The 18,312-nt window shown below is 39.2% G+C and overlaps 2 pseudogenes; both read left to right on the top strand.

Annotated features, from left to right (window-relative positions):
* The first annotated feature begins 9,207 nt into the window (after nt 1-9,207).
* On the top strand, nt 9,208-10,077 carry LOC127218535 (60S ribosomal protein L6-like; annotated as a pseudogene).
* Nucleotides 10,078-13,263: 3,186 nt separating this feature from the next.
* Nucleotides 13,264-14,614, top strand: LOC127218536 (nicotinamide phosphoribosyltransferase-like; annotated as a pseudogene).
* Nucleotides 14,615-18,312: the final 3,698 nt, after the last annotated feature.

The raw sequence follows: 18,312 nt of genomic DNA on the forward strand, positions 1-18,312 counted from the left end.
GGTAGTGTAGCCGAAACCAGAGGCCTCAAACCAGACCAGTAACTCTTTGCAATGACACTCTCAAGGAAAGATAAATGGACAAACAGGTTTCTGCATAACTCACCGTGTCATAGTAGAACTTGCATGATGAGATTTTTCCATTCCTTTCCTTTTCTGTTTTCCTCTTAAAATTTATTCTATTTGGTGGGTTGCAAGGGCAGAGGGCAGATATGAAGGGATGGGAAAATGAATGGGATCAAGATGCAGCTTGTGAAAGACACAAAGGAAAAGTAAAAAGAATGTTAAAAACAAAAATAAACCAATAACAGAAAACCAAAAACCCTCTGTACTGGCAGTCTCAGAAAGTACATTAAAATGATATATATATAATGCATACCCTTCATAGAAATTTTGAATAAGTCGGGAGTAGAAAATAAAGACTGCCTATTGTCAGCATTTGGGTTTTTTCTCCCCTTTCTTTATTATCCATTTGAATATAAGGCTTTTGAGCTACATGCCTGTCCCCTAAAAATTTCCTCACCTGTTTTTTTTTCCTTGACTACTTAAAGTCTTCTTGGAATTACTTAAGACCTATATTAGAGCAGTTTGAAGTGATTACTCCTGGTCAGGTTTTTCTCAATAAATTCCATGGGTCTAGAAATTTGTGGAACTGGTATCCTGGAAGTTAAACTATAGGAATGAGGCTTTCAGGTTAGATTCAGCCATGTGTTCAAGTGTTCAGTGTCCTCAGTAATCTCTGAAAGGCAACCAAGGGCAAGAGCCATAGTCCAGCAGTGGAGCATTGTCAGACCTTGCCATGACTTCCTTATATGCACTGTGCGTGACTTTGAGGTAAATATTATAGATTCCTTGAAGCTTTATCAAACAACCTTAATATTATTTGTCAATCCTTCTCATTAGGTATTGACTTCCCTCACCCCATTTGGAGCCCATTCTCCATGATTCCATTTCCCACTTTATATCACCTGTATCCTGCTATTCCCTTTTCAAGCCCCCTTCCATTACCTATGGCCTCATTATACTTCCCTGGTTTCTGTGGTCATTCCATGTTGTATACTTACGTCTGAGGATTTGGAGCAAGGAACCACACAGATGAGAGAAAATAGGTCCACCCATTTATCTGCAAATTTCATGATTTCATCTTTCTATGTAGATAAATAGAATTTCATTGTATACATTTACCACACTTTCACTATCTATTATCTTTGTAAGGATATTTGGGGAGTCAATTAATATTCCTGCTCAGCTGTGACACTTATGAACCACAATAGATCATGACCAGCATGCCAAGATATCCTCTAAGATACAGTACATGACACTCATATGATGGTGATAGCCAACAGCTATCTAGTTGGACTTGAGGCCCACTCAACAAGAAGGAAACAATACTTGGTCCTAGAAACCTAGCTGACTTTCTGGGGCCAGTGAGATCTTGGATCTTAGAGGATAATCTACACCTAGCATAATTCTTAATTACCTCATAAATCTTGTCTTTAAACCCACATGTATGTGCGGCTATTGCCTCTTATGATGGCTTTAATATGCATGGCTCCCACTGATTCATGTGCTTGAATGGTTGGTCCATGAGGTATGGCACTATTAGGAGGTGTGGCCTTGTTGGAGTAGGTGTGGCTTTGTTGGAAGAAGTGCCAACGTAGAGGCAGGCTTTGAGGTCTTATATGCTCAGGTTATACCCTTCTGCTGCCTGTGGATCAAGATGTGGAACTTTCAGTTCATTCTCTAGCACCATGTCTTCCTGTATACTGTCATGTCCTGCCATCATGATAATGAACTAAACTATTGAAAATGTAAGTTAGATCCCATTAAATGTTTTTCTTATAAGAGTTGCTGTGGTCATGGTGTTTCTTCACAGCAGCAGAAACCATAACTAAGACAGAAGTTGGTACCAAGGACTGAGGTATTGCTGTGATAGGCCTGACTATGCTTTTGTTTGGAGGGATTTGGACTTTGGGAGTTTGGGTTTGCAAAGCAGTGGAATGCTTTACGTGCTGCTTAATGGACCATACTATACTAGTAGGAGCATGGAAAACAGTGGTGCTGAGGGTGATTTGAACTGTGAAGGCCTGGTTCAAAAAGGTTTCAGAGAAGAAGAATGTTAGTATGTGGCCCAGAGACCAGTCTTGTGAAGAATATGGCTGCTTTTTGGCCTTGTCCAAAAAGTCTGCCTAAGGCTAAAGTGAAGACTTTTTGATTAATTCTGTTGGCATGGAAATCTCAAAATAGCCTAGTATTGACTCTGACAAATGGTTATTAGCATTTACTCTTATGAAGATCTATAATGAAAAGGAGCAACCGGAGCAAGTAAAAACATAAAATGTACAATTCAAGGAGAAAAGGGGCACCAGGAAGTGGAATGGAGCTAAATCCGGTGTTCACATAAGATTAATAGATTAAAGGAAAGCCTGGTGTCAAATGGAATAAAGGGAGTGGAGACCTCAGGGCAAGACCACACCCAGCTAAACTTCCAACTTGTGAAAAGAATTAAAGAACAGCTTAGACCCAGGCATGGTGGTATACTCCTTTAATGTCAGCACTCAGGAGACAGAGGCATGCAGATCTCTAAGTTCAAAGCCAGTGTTGTCTATAGATGAAGTTTCAGGAGAGCTAAGCTTAGGCAATGAAGGAAAACAGAAAGCTGGTGGAGATGTAATTGAATGAGGGAGGACATGTTCCAGCCCTAGCAAGCAGCAGAACTAGGCAGATTCAGCCACATGGTTCTGGCTTTGGAGTCAATGTTATGTAAAAGGAGTTACAGAATCCCTCTGTGACTAAGGAAAGCTACTGAGGCCAGGCATGTGTCAAGGGTGTCCCTGTAAGGAGGCTCAGAGAGACCATTGTGTGAAGTTGTGAAGGTGAAGACTGGATTGTCTTGGAGACCCCAAAATGCCAGAGTCATGGGATATCTGCTAAGGAGAGCTGCTAACAGAGAATGAAACTATCCCAAGAGAAAGAAGTGTGCTGCAGGCAACAAAGGTGAACAGAGTTGGAGATCTGAAGAGTGTTTTGACATCAGATGTGCAGACGCAGAGTTTGGAGTTTGTTAAGCTGGTTTTCAGTCTCACTTTTGTTCAGTATTTCCTCACCATGCTCCCTTCCATATGTTTTGGAATGGTAATGCATATCCTGTGCCATTATATGTTGGAAGTGTGTGGTCTTTTTAATTTTCTTTTATTTTGTAGGGGATTATAGTTAAGAGATTGCATGAATCTCTGAAGAGACTTTTGACTTTAAAACATTGTTGAGACTGTGATAGACTGATAGACTATGGGGACTTTTAAAGTTGGACTAAATGCATTTTGCATTATGCTATGGCTACAAGCCTTTGGGGTCCTGGGAGTAGACTGTGGTTGTTTGAATAGATCTTGTGTTTGAATGCTTGGCCCATAGGGAGTGGCACTATCAGGAGATGTTTCCTTGTTGGGGTAGGTGTGATCTTGTTGAAGAAAGTGCATCACGGGGGGGGGGGCACTTTGAGGTCTTATATGCTCAAGTTATGCCCAGTATGGTACAAAGACCTCCTTCTGATGCTGATCAATATGTAAAACTCTGAGCTCCCTGTCCAGCACCATGTCTGCCTCCATGCCAACATGTCCTGCCATGATGATAATGAACTAAACCTCTGAAAGTGTAAGCCAGCCCCAATTAAATGTTTTCCTTTGTAAGAGTTGTTGTGGTCATGGTGTCTCTTCATAGCAATAGAAACCATAATTAAGACTACCCTCATCAAAGAAGTGTCTCTTTACAGCAAATGCAAGTCATTACAGAAAACCACAACTGGACTGTGATGGCTGTTCTTGGTTGTTAACTTGAATACATCTCGAATTAACCAAAGCCCAAGTAGCTGGGCACACCTGTATGAAGTTTTTGTTGATTGGTTCATTTGAGGTTGAAAGACCCACCTTAAATCCAGATCATTTGAGGTTATAAGACCCACCCTAGATCTGGGTCACAGTTTCTGGTGGTAGCCTACATAAAGAACATGGAAGAAGAAAGCTTTTGCTCTTTGCCTGCTCGCCCTCTTCTTACTGGCAAGTTCATTCCTTCACTGGCATAGAAGAGCCTACTTCTTCTGGATTCTGATCTATATTGAAGACCATCTCAGATATCTGGGCTTCATGAACCAAACTACTATTGGTTTCTTGGGATTTCTGTCAGGAGACAGCCCTTGTTGGAATAGTCAGACCACAGCCTACAAGCTATTCTAATAAATCTACTTTTATGTATACAGATTCATTCATTCTGTTTCTCTAGAGAACCCCAACTAATACATGACCACAATGCAGAGATCAATGGATACATTTACATCATAGTTCCTGCATCTATGGTTTGGGAAACACTGAGAAAGAAAAAGTAGAAAGGTTCTAAGAGCCAGGATACCAGTAATTATGTTGTGGAAAAGTCTCTCACAGAAATGGCTACACAAACAAGGTGGGTACAGTGGCAATGTCAATGGAAGGTGAAAATCTTGCAGAGTGATATCCCTGGACAAGGATCTACAAGCAACTGATGATGAGAGAGGAAGAGTTAGCCTCTCCCAGGAATGAGTACCCTTGTTTGTTGTTCAGTATAGTGTGGTCATCCCTGAAACCACATGCACACACATGGACACACACACACACACACACACACACAGAGGGAGAGAGAGAGAGAGACTGAGATTCAGTGCATTATATTTATGTATTCATGCACACACACATATATGTAGCAATAATAATCTGGAGAGAAGAAGCTATAAATTTGGGAGTGGGGTGTATGGATGGAGTTTGAGGAAGGGAACTTAGCAGGGGCTGGAGGAAGTAAAGGGAAGAAAGCAAGTGATGTAACTATATTTTAAGTAAAAATATATGGAACAACTGAAGTCAACAACACAGGAATAAAGATTAAAAGAATTTGGGGAGTTGCCACTGCTAGGAAGGTGAGTGGCACTTGAGATGCAATAGAGTTTGATCACTTGATGCGTAAAGTTTTGCTACAATCAAAATATAAGCATTCTGACACCGTGGGAATGGAATAGAGGAGATGTCAACACTGGGACCAAAGCCAGGACAGCTCCTGAAATGCTTCCATTTCAGGTCCAGTTTGTGTCTTCATTTTATACTCTAAAACCACAAGGTGGGGCAAGCAAGCTAGCAAGATTTTACAGATGCTTACGTGGCAGCCAGCAGGTTGTTAGGGGCAACAGCCAGCAGGTTGTTAAGGGCAACGGCCCATTGTTCCAGCTATTTTTCCAGATCATTCTGTTTCAGGTAGCAAGTTACGTCATGCTTGGTAAATAGGCAGTACAAACAGTGCGTTAAATTACTAAATAAATTAATAAATCAGAACCTAATAATTAATCTTTTCTCCCTTATTCTATATCAAAGCTACTTAGAAAATAGAGTGATTTGTGAAGTAAGGGAAAATTGCAGAATCATTTTCTGTACAATTGATTTGGGGCACTGTTTCCTTTTGCCACAACAGCTAAAGCAAATGTTCTTTAGTGGACTGCTCCAGCTCAGCCTTAAGCCTTCTAATACTGGCCAGGTTCTCTTGCTGCTTTCTCCATCTTGGGCTAGCTTTTCAAAAAACTGTTTCCTCAGCCCTTCTGCCTTTCTTAGGCCCTTCCCTGCCTGTGTCTAAATCTCACCCAGTCTAAACTATATCATCATCAATTCAGCGAGTCTTTTTCTGGCCCTCCAAGCAAATAGTGCAGGGATTAGAGATTACAGCAAGCCTGGTAACTGGTCCAGTTATTGAATGCCTCAGTTTCCCTGAAGCTCCTTACACTTTGATGTACTCCTTACACTTGAAACTAAATGAGGGCTTGCCTCTGGTGGTTGAGTGTGTTCTCAAATGGCTTCAAGCTAAATCCTCTGCCCTAGATGTCAAATAAACCAGGGAGTTTCGTTTGAACAAGAGGAAATTTGCTGGATCTGCAGGCCCTTATTGGAGAAAAGACACCAGATCATCAATGTCTTGTGTGAACCCACAAAAGAATGTGAGGTGCAAATTTTCAAACTATATCTGCAGGAGGGGGCTTAGATGTATGGTCCAAAGAGAATTTGGAATATGAAGACTTGGAGGGTGTCCTCACTACTTTTCTATTGCTGTGAAGAGATACCATGAACAAGGGAACTTATAAAAGAGATCATCAAGTAGGAGGCTTGCTTACAGAAGTAGCTGAGGGATTACATGTTGACATAACAATGAGGAAGATAGAGTGAATGGTATTGTAAGCTCTCTGTTATTCCTGCCACCATGCCTCTTTGTTCTACCACTATGAACTCTAGTTCTCTGAAACCATAAGCTCAAAGCAATTTACATAATAAGAAAATACTGAATTTGGCTTATGTTTTCACATTTTTATTCACAAGTAGGAGGCAGAGATAGAGACACACTGGGTCTGGCGTGAATTTTTTGAAACCTCAAAGCCCTTCCCCAGTGACATATCTAGTCCATGATGGTTGTACATCTTAATCTTTCCCAAACAGTTCCACCAACTGGGAACCACATATTCAATCATATGAGCCTATGAGGACCATTCTCATTCAAACCACTACAAATATAATTATGTAAATCAAAAGCAACAATCTTGTTAAAATAATGGTTAAATTGTGCTCCCATATGTTTGACTGTTAGATGATTGCTAATTACACTTTTAAAATGTACTGATACAGAGTCTAGTTAATCCCATCTGTGCTGTTTCCAACAGAGTCTGGCTAGTTCTGCCTGTGCTATTCCCAGTCTGGAAGCTTGATCCAAGCTGCACACCCTGGGTTCCATTCCCCCGTCTAATCAAATTGCCTGACTTTAGCCTGCACAATTTTTAAGGCTAATTTTTATGTCAATGTCACACAGATTAGAGTCATTTGGGGAGAGAAGCCTCATTTGAGAAAATGCCCCCACTAGATTGCCTTGAAGGCAAGCCTATGGAGCATTTTTTTTTTACTTCTAAAATAGTCTTTATTAGTTTACTCAAGATCAAATATACATTTATCCATAAACACTGCAATATGCTCATGTTTGGTTCCCAAATGGACAAAGAAAAAAAGCAAAATGTTCAAGAAGTTTCCACTTGGAAAATGTTATTACTGTTCATAAAAATATCTGTTCAAAGGAATGCTGAGATATAGACATTTTATATAGTCTTTCCTCCATCAGAAATATACTCCCACTGTAAGCAAAAACAAATGCCTACAACTTAGCAAAGTGGTGACACATGCATGGTACCCCAGGAAGGCTGAGGTTAACAGGACTGCAGAGCTCCAAGGCCAGCCTGTGCTATATAGTAAGGTCCATTTTTTTTTAAATTTGTAATGAATGTACACAGTGCCCCCCTCCAGATGGTGATCCTAGGGTATATTGGAAAGCAGGCTGAGTAAGCTGTGGAGAGAAAACCAGTAAGCAACACTCCTCTACAGCTTCCACATCAGTTACTGTCTCCATGTGCTTGCCTTGAGTTTCTGCCCTGACTTCCTTTGATGTGGAACTGTAAATTTGAAATAAACCCTTCATTCCTCAAGTTGCTTTCATCCATGATTTTGTCACAGCCATAGTGTGGGCGTCTCTGTGACCACCAGGGCAGGCAGAGTAACAATTCACATGAGGCAAGAAGGCAATCTGATTCAAATGACTTAGTTAGAGGGTGTTGCTTCAAACGTCTAGAATCTGACTCTAAGCAGTTTATTGTAAGCATATTTAAGTACAGAAAACTTTGAAAAAAAAGTTTTCCTTGTATAACACAATACTGAGTGCACAATGAGGGAAATTACATAGAAACTCTTCTCAAAGAACATGTCACTTCTTCCATGAAGATGGGGGTCTAAAGATAGAGTATGCGTGTTATACTAAGGGCCTAGGGAAGGATCTGACATGGTCTCAGTCATACAGATAGTGCAGCGGTCATCTGAGCTATTAGCCACTTCTGTCCCTGGTTGTGGGAGCTTGGAGGAGGCCCTGGCCATACAGATAATACAAAGGTCACCTAGACTACTAGCCACCTCCAGTCCTGCTTGTGAGCACTTAGTATGGCCTGGCTCTATAGATAATGCAAAGATCATCTAGGCTATTAGCCACTTCCATGTCCAGATTTCTGGGATGAAAACAGGTTATACATCCTTTTCTTTGGAAAAAAAACTCACCCCTGTGTGTTTAACATTCTTGGTTTCCTTAGTTCTATCTATCTATGGTCACAAGGACTTAAGCATTCATCAAAATAGAAACCCTACCTAACACAGAAATTGCTCCCAGTGCCATGGGATGAGAGCCAAGGACAATAGCAGTCACAGATTGGAGTCATCCTGAGTCTAGGAGACAAGGTGTGTGTGTATGTGTGTGTGTGTGTATGTGTGAGAGAGAGTGTGTGTGTGTGTGAGAGAGAGAGATCTGGGAGAAGAGCCAGAGAGGTTGCACAGGGTCTTTGGAGCCCAGAGTATCATGACTGAGTCAAAGACATTGATCACTGACCTTTTCATACTATTGGAATTTGGGTTTGGATTTTTATTGTAACTATACTATGATTCTTCCCTTTTGAAATTAAAAAAGTATGTAACATACTTTTTAATTTTACAAGAGTCCACAGTTAAGGGACTTTGGAATTTTAGAAAGAATTCAGATATTTTACAGTTAAGGGACTTTGGCATTTTAGGGAGACTGGATAGTTTAGAGAAATGTGGAATTTAGAAAGAGCCTCTAAATGTTTTAAAGAGACTATTTTTAAAGTGAAGTTTTGAAGGATGTGGACTTTTTTTTTAAAGTTTGAATGTTTTATATTTTGATATTAATATGAGATGTTAGGGATGAACAAGAAACAAAAGGTTATAGATTAATAAGTGCTGTGTTTGTGTGTAAAACTGACAATGGGTCAATTGTGTTGGCTGATTTTTGTCAACTTGACACAAACCTAGACATATCTGTGAAGAGGAAATCCTAATTGAGAAAATGCCTCCATAAATTGACCTGTAGGCAAGTTTGTGAAGTATTTTATTAATTAGTGATTCATGTGTGGAGGGTGCAGCTAACTGCCAATGGTGCCACCCATGAGATGGTGGCCTTGGGTACAATCAGAAAGTAACAGGTAAAAATGCTAAAATGCAAACCTTCTGTATGATCCAGTTATACCACTCTGATGTGGGATAATGCTCTTGTACACTGTAATGACTTGTCACTTGGATTGGTTTAATAAAACACTGATTGGGATCTTGCAAGATGGCGAGTGAAAAAGCTGAGAAGCCTGACAAAAAAAAGAGAAAAAACCTGCAGCCGAGAAGGCTGGCGGTGATGCCGCAGATGCCCCTGCTGCTGATGCAGCCAAAAACGGTGACCCTAAGGTTAAAAAGCCCAAGAAGGGGAAGCGGCATTGCAGCCGGAACCCTGTCCTGGTTAGAGGGATTGGCAGGTACTCCCGATCTGCCATGTATTCCAGAAAGGCCCTGTACAAAAGAAAATTCTCAGCTGTAAAAACTAAGGTTGAAAAGAAGAAGAAAAAGGAGAAGGTCCTTGCTACTGTCCCCAAACCAGTTGTTGCTGACAAGAATGGTGGTACCCGGGTGGTTAAGCTTCGAAAAATACCCTACTGAAGATGTTCCTCAGAAGCTGCTGAGCCATGGCAAAGAGCCCTTCAGTCATCATCACCCCTGGGACTGTTCTGATCATCCTTACTGGGTGCCACAGAGGCAAGAGGTTGGTTTTCCTGAAGCAGCTGGGCAGCGGCTTGCTACTTATGATGGGACCTCTTGCCCCCAACAGAGTTCCTCTGCGAAGAACACACCAGAAATTTGTCATTGCCACCTCTACAAAAGTTGATACCAGTCAAGTTAAGATTCCCAAACACTGACTGATGCTTACTTCAAGAAGAAGCAGGTACACAAGCCCAGGCACCAGGAGGGTGAGATCTTCGACACAGAGGAGAAATACGAGATCACAGAGCAGCGCAAGGCAGATCAGAAAACCGTGGACTCGCTTTTGCCAAAGATCAAAGCTGTTCCTCCACTTCAGGGCTATCTGAGGTCTCAGTTCTCTCTGTCAAATGGGATGTATCCTCACAAACTGATTTTCTAACTTGCTATCAACCTAATTAAACAGCTTCATATGTAAAACACAAAAACAAAACAAAACAAAACAAAACGAAACGAAACAAACAAAGAAACAAACAAAAAAAAACACTGATTGGCCAGTAGCCAGGCAGGAAGTATAGACGAGGCTACCAGATGAAGAGAATTCTGGGAAGAGGAAACAGAGAGACAGAGTCACCAGCCAGACACAGAGAAAGAAAGATAAGAATACATTACTGAGAAAAGGTACTAAGCCACGTGGCTAAACATAGGTAAGATTTATGGGTTAATTTAAGTTGTAAGAGTTTGTTAGTTAAAAAAAAGCCTGAGCAATAGACCAAACAGTTGATAATTAATACAAGCCTCTATGTGTTTATTTGGGACTGGATGGCTACAGGACCGGGAGGGCCAGAAACTTCCTTCTACACCACTCCTTGGCATGTATGTTCAAAGGACTTGACATTCTATTCCACAGTTACTTATTCAGCCATGTTCACTGCTGCTCTATTCACAATAGCTAGGAAATGGAAACAATCTCAGTGTTCTTCAACTAGTGAATAGATAATGAAAATGTGGTACATATCTACTATGGACTACTACTCAGCTACAAAGAAAAATGGAATCATGAACTTTGCAGGTAAATGGGTGGAGCTAGAGAGATCATATCCAGAGAGGCAACTCAGGCCCAGAAAGACAAACAGTGCATGCTCTCTCTTATTTTTAGATCATAGCTTAGAACATTTAGAAATGAGTATACATCCTGGAGTAACTGCAGAAACTAGGAAAGCTCTACAGAGGGAGTTAGTAGGACACAGGTGCTATGAAAATGGAAATGAAACAAACAGGTGGGAGGATTTCATTAGGAAAGAAGGCAAATATGGAGGGTAAGAGAGGAGAGAGAAATAATACTAAGCATATTTGAAAAAGCTCTAGAAAACATTTTATCTTTACTTAAAAATACATATACAATGAGTACGCCATAGTCTGTAGAGCTAGTTCTAGGACAGCCAAGACTACAAAAAGAAACCCTGTCTCAAAACAAAACAAAACAAACAAACAAAACGAAGCAAACTAGGTGGCTGGAGAGGTTGCCCAGAAGAGCACACGTGATGCTATTTCAGATGATCTGGGTTCAGTCCCTAGCATCCACCTGGCAGTTTACAACTCCTCAAACAATATAGGCTTTTGCTGTTACCAATGGTTGCCTCCTAGAATTTGAAGGTAAGAACTTATTATTGAAGACATGGGATCTGATGTTATCTTCTGGCCTCTACATGCCCCAGACACAATACACACACACACACACACACACACACACACACACACACACACACACGAAAAATACACTAATACACATGAAATAAAAATACACTTTTAAAAATACATACAAAATATATGTAAGTGTATGTGTGTATACACACAGACAGACAGACACAGACACACACACACACACACAGTTTGAATGACATTATGCTTCTTGGGACAATAATTCTCTCCCAAGGACCCCCAGATTATCTAACAAAGGCCACCATGTAAAAAAGGAAAATCTCTCTTGAATTGTTTTTCAGGGGACTTTAAGCAACTCCTTAAACAATATAGGCTTTTGTTGTTACCAATGGTTGCCTCCTAGAATTTGAAGGTAATACCCTATCATTGAAGACATGGGAAGAGTTAGAGAGTGGAGAAAGATGACAACATGTGCTCAAGTATGAACTTCTCAAAAAAACTTTAAATTAAAAATAAACAGAAAATTAAAACTAAAAAGCTCTTTGTTTTAAGGAAGCATCACTTTATAAGGATCCTATTTTGTCAAGCTTCACTATATTACACAACAAATGAACAGAATCTTAGCATCATAACAAGGTACACACATATGAAAATACATTGTACGTCCTAAATGTATACAGCTATTATGTGTTAACCAAAACAAAATAAAATAATTGAGAAAAAGATCAACCAGGACATAAATCACATATTTTGGTTGGACAAGTTCATTAAAGCTTTAATATACATTCAGGGAAAAAGTGGAATTTGGTATGATGGCATTGCCATACATCATTTCCAGTTACTTGCAAGGCAGGAGAATCACAAGTTCAAGACCAGTCTGAACAACTCAGTGAGACCCTATCTCAAATAAAAAGTGTAAAAAAAAAAAATAGGTTAAGGATACAGCTCAATGTTAGAGCATTTACCTAGCATACACAAGGGCCTATATGATAAAGTGTAGGGAGGGACCTTGGCGGATTCCATGGTAGGCGAGGTTGACTGAGGCAGGGGACAAACATGCCAGGCAGATGGAGCATAAGTGAGAAATTTTATTAGAAAGGGAAAGTGGAGGGAGGGGTGGAAAGAGAAAAGAGGTAAAGAGACATAGAGACACAGAGACAGGACAGAAGAGAATTGGGAGACAGGAAAAGTCCTGTCTGCTGAAGGGGAACAGCAGAAAAAGAGAGTATAAGTGGGTAGGATCTTTCCTTTAAAAGGGTCCTTTGCACCTGCATGAAGACTACACAATCATGGAACCCTGGGCTGACCCAGGGTATTTCCTGAGTGCATTCTGCCTTCTGCCAGATGACAGGGGTAGGCCAGCATAGTGCCTGAATCCTTACACCTAGGATCAGACTCCAGTACTGTTTTTAGAAAAAGAAAAAGTGGAGGAGGAAGAAATTGTTCTCCAGATAAGAATATAGGGACCCAAAAGTTATAGTAAGATTAATGTTGAAGTAAGGTGATTATAGACAAGCAAGAATTTAAGGGAACATGGATGATGATATGATAATGATGCTGAGGATTGTTGTCACTTCCTGGCTACCTTGTCTGTCTTCTTTGATAGATTACCCTCAACACTATAAATGTGGAACTCTATTCTGAGTTTGAGTCTCAGAATTCACATAATTGAAGGGAAGAAATGACTCATAAGTTTTCCTCTGATTTGCACATACATGCAGGGGCATTTGAGCCACATAACATAAAATAAACAAATAAATACATAAAGAAATACAAGGATGCATAAATTTAATTTTAAAAATTACAAAGAAATGCAATCAGATAATGAAAAAGAAGCATAGCACTCAGGAGGCTGAGGCAGGAAGACCAACTTACATGGGAGACTTTGTCTCCAAGCCTGGCAGAAGGATGTTGACTTAAGCAATCAAGCACAGCAAAGCCCATTTTTCTTCTCCCTCCCAGCTGTACAGTGCTCCAGCCAGAAATGAATGTTATGACAGAAGCAGAGTTCAACATCCTGCTTGCCACTGACTGACTCATACAAGGTGACTCTAAAAAGAATATACAGACAATGCAAGCAAAACTCATTTCTGTTTCAAATGCCATGAAAAGAAACAGAAAACCCCAACATAAGGCAGGTGAAATATGAGGAAACAAACAGGTAGTGGCCAAAGAAAAAAATCCAGTAAGCCAAATAAATATACAAATAACATGTCCAAGATGATGTATTTAATGAGAAGGGGTGGAATTTGTTCATGAGTACTAGCTGGTCACGTCCCATCAAAGGAAAGCTGTTCCCAAGGGGTCTGTCATCCCTAAAGCAATCTCTTTGCAGTGGCAAACACAGCCCCAACGTGCTACCTGCTTATGTACCGAATTGAGATTATTCTTGTTCAGTCCTGTTATCCAGTCATAGTGGCCACAAGGTCTAGACAGCAGAAGAAAATACTGGCCAAATATTTGTTAGAAACTTTTGGTAATTTGAATGTTCTGGAATCCAAGTTACATGATTTTGACTACAGAGGAGTCTCTTTAAAAGAGACTGTGGGTGGGGGGAGATGGGTACCTGCTCATTTGGCTAACTTCAAAGAACAGCTACAGTACTAGAAATTATTATAATACAACAGGATACAAGATCTGTTCCATGCCATTCTGTTTCAACTTGGGGTAAGACTTTGAAACAAAGATACTTTTGAACACATAATAACACAGCCCGTGTCTATGGTCAGCAGAGCTATGGCATTTATATGTGAAAAAATATGGAATGAAGGTCTGAGACATTTAATAGTATCAAAAGGAGAGACGCACCACTTATAATTAGATCTTAGTCTGGACACTGTATTGACACTGTATTAAAGGTCTCCAATGTTTTGGGTAAGAAATTTCCTGCTACTGAGAACTCAAAGGGCTACAAGTTGCTGCCTCCTTATCTTAGAGTTATTCAGGGAGAATATTAATACTTTATAGGAGATTACAGAGGGGATGAAACAAAAATGGAGTATAATTAATGTTTCTTTCATTTTGGTGGAGCTTTGCTGCAGAAGTTAATGAGAAAATAGTCAGTTATATGTAACCAATGGCCTTGTGGTTGATGTCTTTAAGGACCCAGTTGCTGATTCCAACAAAATGTCAAAAGGGTGCCAGTTATATTTATATATGACACAAGTAGGGTATTTTGTTACACTTGAAAAAGGAAAAGGAGGCCTTCGGGAATATGGTTACAATTTTTTCTTCATACTATTTTTCAAAAATAGAAAGGTGACAAAAAGCTACTCATTTGAGGAAGTCAGAAAACTACATAGCTGAGTATCAAACTGGATGTGGCACCTCATTAGGTTTTGTTCAGCCTGCTTCTTTTACATGAATGCATGTATGCACCTGTGTGTATGTAATATATGTCCATTGTACAGATGTATGCCTTTCTTTGTGTTTTATTGTACACTACACACTAATTAATGGTTTATGGATAGCCTGCACTTTTAATTTTCTTTTTCCCAGTGTTTAGATGATCTTAACTTAGGGAACACTTCTGGGAATTTGGCCATTTGGTCTAATGACCAATTTGGAGTGGGTCGGCAAAATGGACATGGTTTTCTCTGAGGATGTGTGACCCCTTAAGAAGCAAGGGAGGAGGTTTGCATGCTCTCTTGGATTGGAGGGCTTACACCATGGCTTGGTGACCTGGTTCAGGACTTTTCCACATCCTTCCCTGGTAGATGAAGAGGTAGAGGCACCACTTTATTCTGTATTCGTGTGTTATTTTCATTGCATCCCTTAATAAATAGTCCTGATCCAATACTTCCATGAGTTGTCTCTGTTATCTGTGCACCAAATGTAAACAAAGGCTTTTCTCTGTCCTGCCCAGTACCACACCCACTTCCAAATAATCACTCAGAGGCTTATGTTAATTATAAATGTTTGGCCCATGGCTTAGGCTTATTACTAGTTAGTTCTTACATTTAAATGCAGTGAGATGCCTTTCTGTACACTGTGAATATGTGTTGCTACATGGAAAGGCAGAATAGATGGAGGCAGGAAATTCAAGCAGAGATACAGGAAAAAGAAGGATGGAGATTGAGAGATGCCAGTTAGCCATCAAGGAAGCAAGACATGTAAAAAATGAGGTAATAAGCCATGAACCATATGACAAAACATAGATAGGAAATATGGGTTAATTTAAATGAAAGAGATAGTAATAAGCCTGAGCCATAAGCCAAGCATTTATAATTAATATAAGCCTCTGAGTGATTATTTAGAAGTGGCTTCAGAACTGGGAGAGTCAGAGAAAAGTCTCTGTTTACATTTGGTGGTGCATGTATATTCACATAAGGCCTGAGAGCTTAAAAGGCAGCTTCTAGACACAGAATAATGGAGCCAAAAACAAATTCCTAGTTGTGTCTCTTGTGCAAGGCCTTGGTACAAAGACATCACAGCATGCAGACTTGACCATAGCATGGCAGATTCTTACCATGGTACATAGATGTATCTCCAAGCATCTCAGCGCACTGCATGGTGGATTTAGCTTTTGCTCATTCAGACAAAAAGGCTAAAAGTTGATACACAATAGAAACTGGTCCAAACAGGAAAACCTCTAAACAGCTTACAATGTGTTTTACATTGTGTATAAGCTTAAGAAAGAAGTAAAAATGGTATTACAATTATAATAAGAAATAGTTTTAAATGGTATAATAATGTCTTTGAAGGAAGAAATAAAATAATAAAAAAGAGTAAGACAAATAGAGATGGGAAATACATAGGGAGTCTGGATTCTATATATTATTGTGTTGTTTTAAAATTTTTTGATGGGTGATGTGCAAGAGACAGCTTCGGGGAGACATGGGATTAAAAGAGAGACTGATAAAATATACTTTAAAACAAAAGCAAAAAATAAATTTTTAAAATGGAACTTAAAAGATGCATTTCTTTGGAGAAGTGATTTTGCTTTTGTTTCCACAGGAAACAAGAGACTATGGATTCGTTCCAGGTTGAGATGGACCAGATTTGATCAAGGGAGACTTCCTAAATCTTGACAGATGATATCTATTGACAAAGATTATAATTAGTCTTCCCAGGACTTGACAACTATCTCAAATTTTCTCAGGGTCCCCTTAAGATCACCAATGCCCCTAATCAGCAAAAGTAGTCTAGAAAACTATACCAAATTCCCCCAATATTGTTTATGAATCTTTGTTTTCTTTTAAGGGGGCTTGGATATAAATGGTTAATGGTCATAGTCAATCTCTTTCTAAAGAAGAAAGGGGGACATAATATAGAAATGATGGGGGAAAGGGTAGATTATTATGATAAAAAGGGGTAGATTATTAAATTTATCCTAATCCACAAAACAACTGTTAATCTTAAAATACTTTACATTGGTATGGAGTTTGGTTTATTGGTACAAATTTAAGGTCAATTTTGTTATACTATATGTATATCTCTACTCTTGTTTCAGTTATTATATTTATGCAGCTCATTCAGAAATACAATATATAATTAAAATATAGATTAATAGTCATCTATAATAATCAAGCTTATAGTCATATTAGTTTTTTTTAGGTATACAGATATATTTCAATTAGGTAGGTAATCTTCAAACACTTCAAAGACCTATAGAATATGGCCTTTAAATGTTTTAAGAATTTACACTTTTCTTGACAGTGAGACATATCTGCTACTGGCAGCACCAATTACTTCAAAGAGGATGATGGGCACTGAAGAAACTCATTATGGAGTTTGTCTTCAATGTGGCAAGGCTAGCCATTTGGGCAAGAAACTTCTCTTACCTGGACTGCTCGACAGTATGCTGCATAAACTGGACATGCAGGACCCACAGGAAAATGACCACTAAACTTTGTCAAAACAAGTTGAGATGGTCCTTCAGGTTCCTGCTTCACAGTAGAAACTGCCGGACATTCTGCAGGACATAGAGGCAAGCAATTGATGAATTTTGCCAATAGCAGGTGAGACAGTTCTTCATATTTCCTGCTCCACTGAAAAGTTTGCCAGATACTCTAGCTCTGTAGGTTGAAGATGGATGCTCAATATTGCAGAAGAATTTTGGGTGATTGTTCAGGAAGCCAGATGTCTCTGTCATTTCTAGAGTTTTGGAAGTTACTTGCAATGCACTTCCTGTTTACTCAGGTAATATTATATCCTTCTGGGGATTTTGATGGAGTTGAAGACTAGAGAGTTACAATTACAGTTTTCCTTAGTTATGACAAAAGTTAAATTAGATATGAAACTTTAGACTCACAAAGATAGGACAGATGATAGTGTATTTTCTTTAATTTTGCCAAACACAAATAGACTAAATATTGAAACTATAATTCTTGCTTGATAACTATTTTGTTATATGTAATATGTTAAAGTTAAAACCTCCATTTTTGTTTAAGACAGAAAATGGGAAATGATGTGGGATGTCTTTCTGTACACTGTGAATATATGTTGCTCTCATTGGTTGATAAACAAAGCTGCTTTGGCCTATGGCAAGGCAGGATAGATCCAGGCAGTAAATCCAAGCAGATACACAGGGTGGGCTCAGAGATACCAGCCAGCTGCTGAGGAAGCAAAACATGCAAAAAAAAAAAAAATGAGGTAATAAGCCATGAACCATATGACAAAGAGTAGATAAGAAATATGGGGTAATTTAAATGTAAGAACTTGTAAGTAATAATCCTAAGCCATCAGCCAAGCATTTATAATTAACATGTGTCTGAGTGATTATTGGGAAGTGGCTATGGGTCTGGGTGGGACAGAGAAAATCATCTGTTTACAAATACTTAAAACCACATGCATGATTAGTGCTAAAGAATGCTTTATAGAGCTCTTTGCTAATAGATAGTAACTCAATCTGGTGTTGATCTTTGCACAAATAACAGAACTAAGAAACTTTTATATGTAACTACAAATCACATAAAACAGATTTGCATAAAATTATTATAACTGCTTTATGTTTACATTTATCTTGTATTTTTTATAAATGAGATTGTGTTAAGATATATTTAAAGTTTGAGTGTTTTAACAGTCTTCAAAT

This window comes from Phodopus roborovskii, unplaced genomic scaffold (genome assembly GCF_943737965.1).
Source record: "Phodopus roborovskii unplaced genomic scaffold, PHOROB, whole genome shotgun sequence".
Classification (NCBI taxonomy): domain Eukaryota; kingdom Metazoa; phylum Chordata; class Mammalia; order Rodentia; family Cricetidae; genus Phodopus; species Phodopus roborovskii.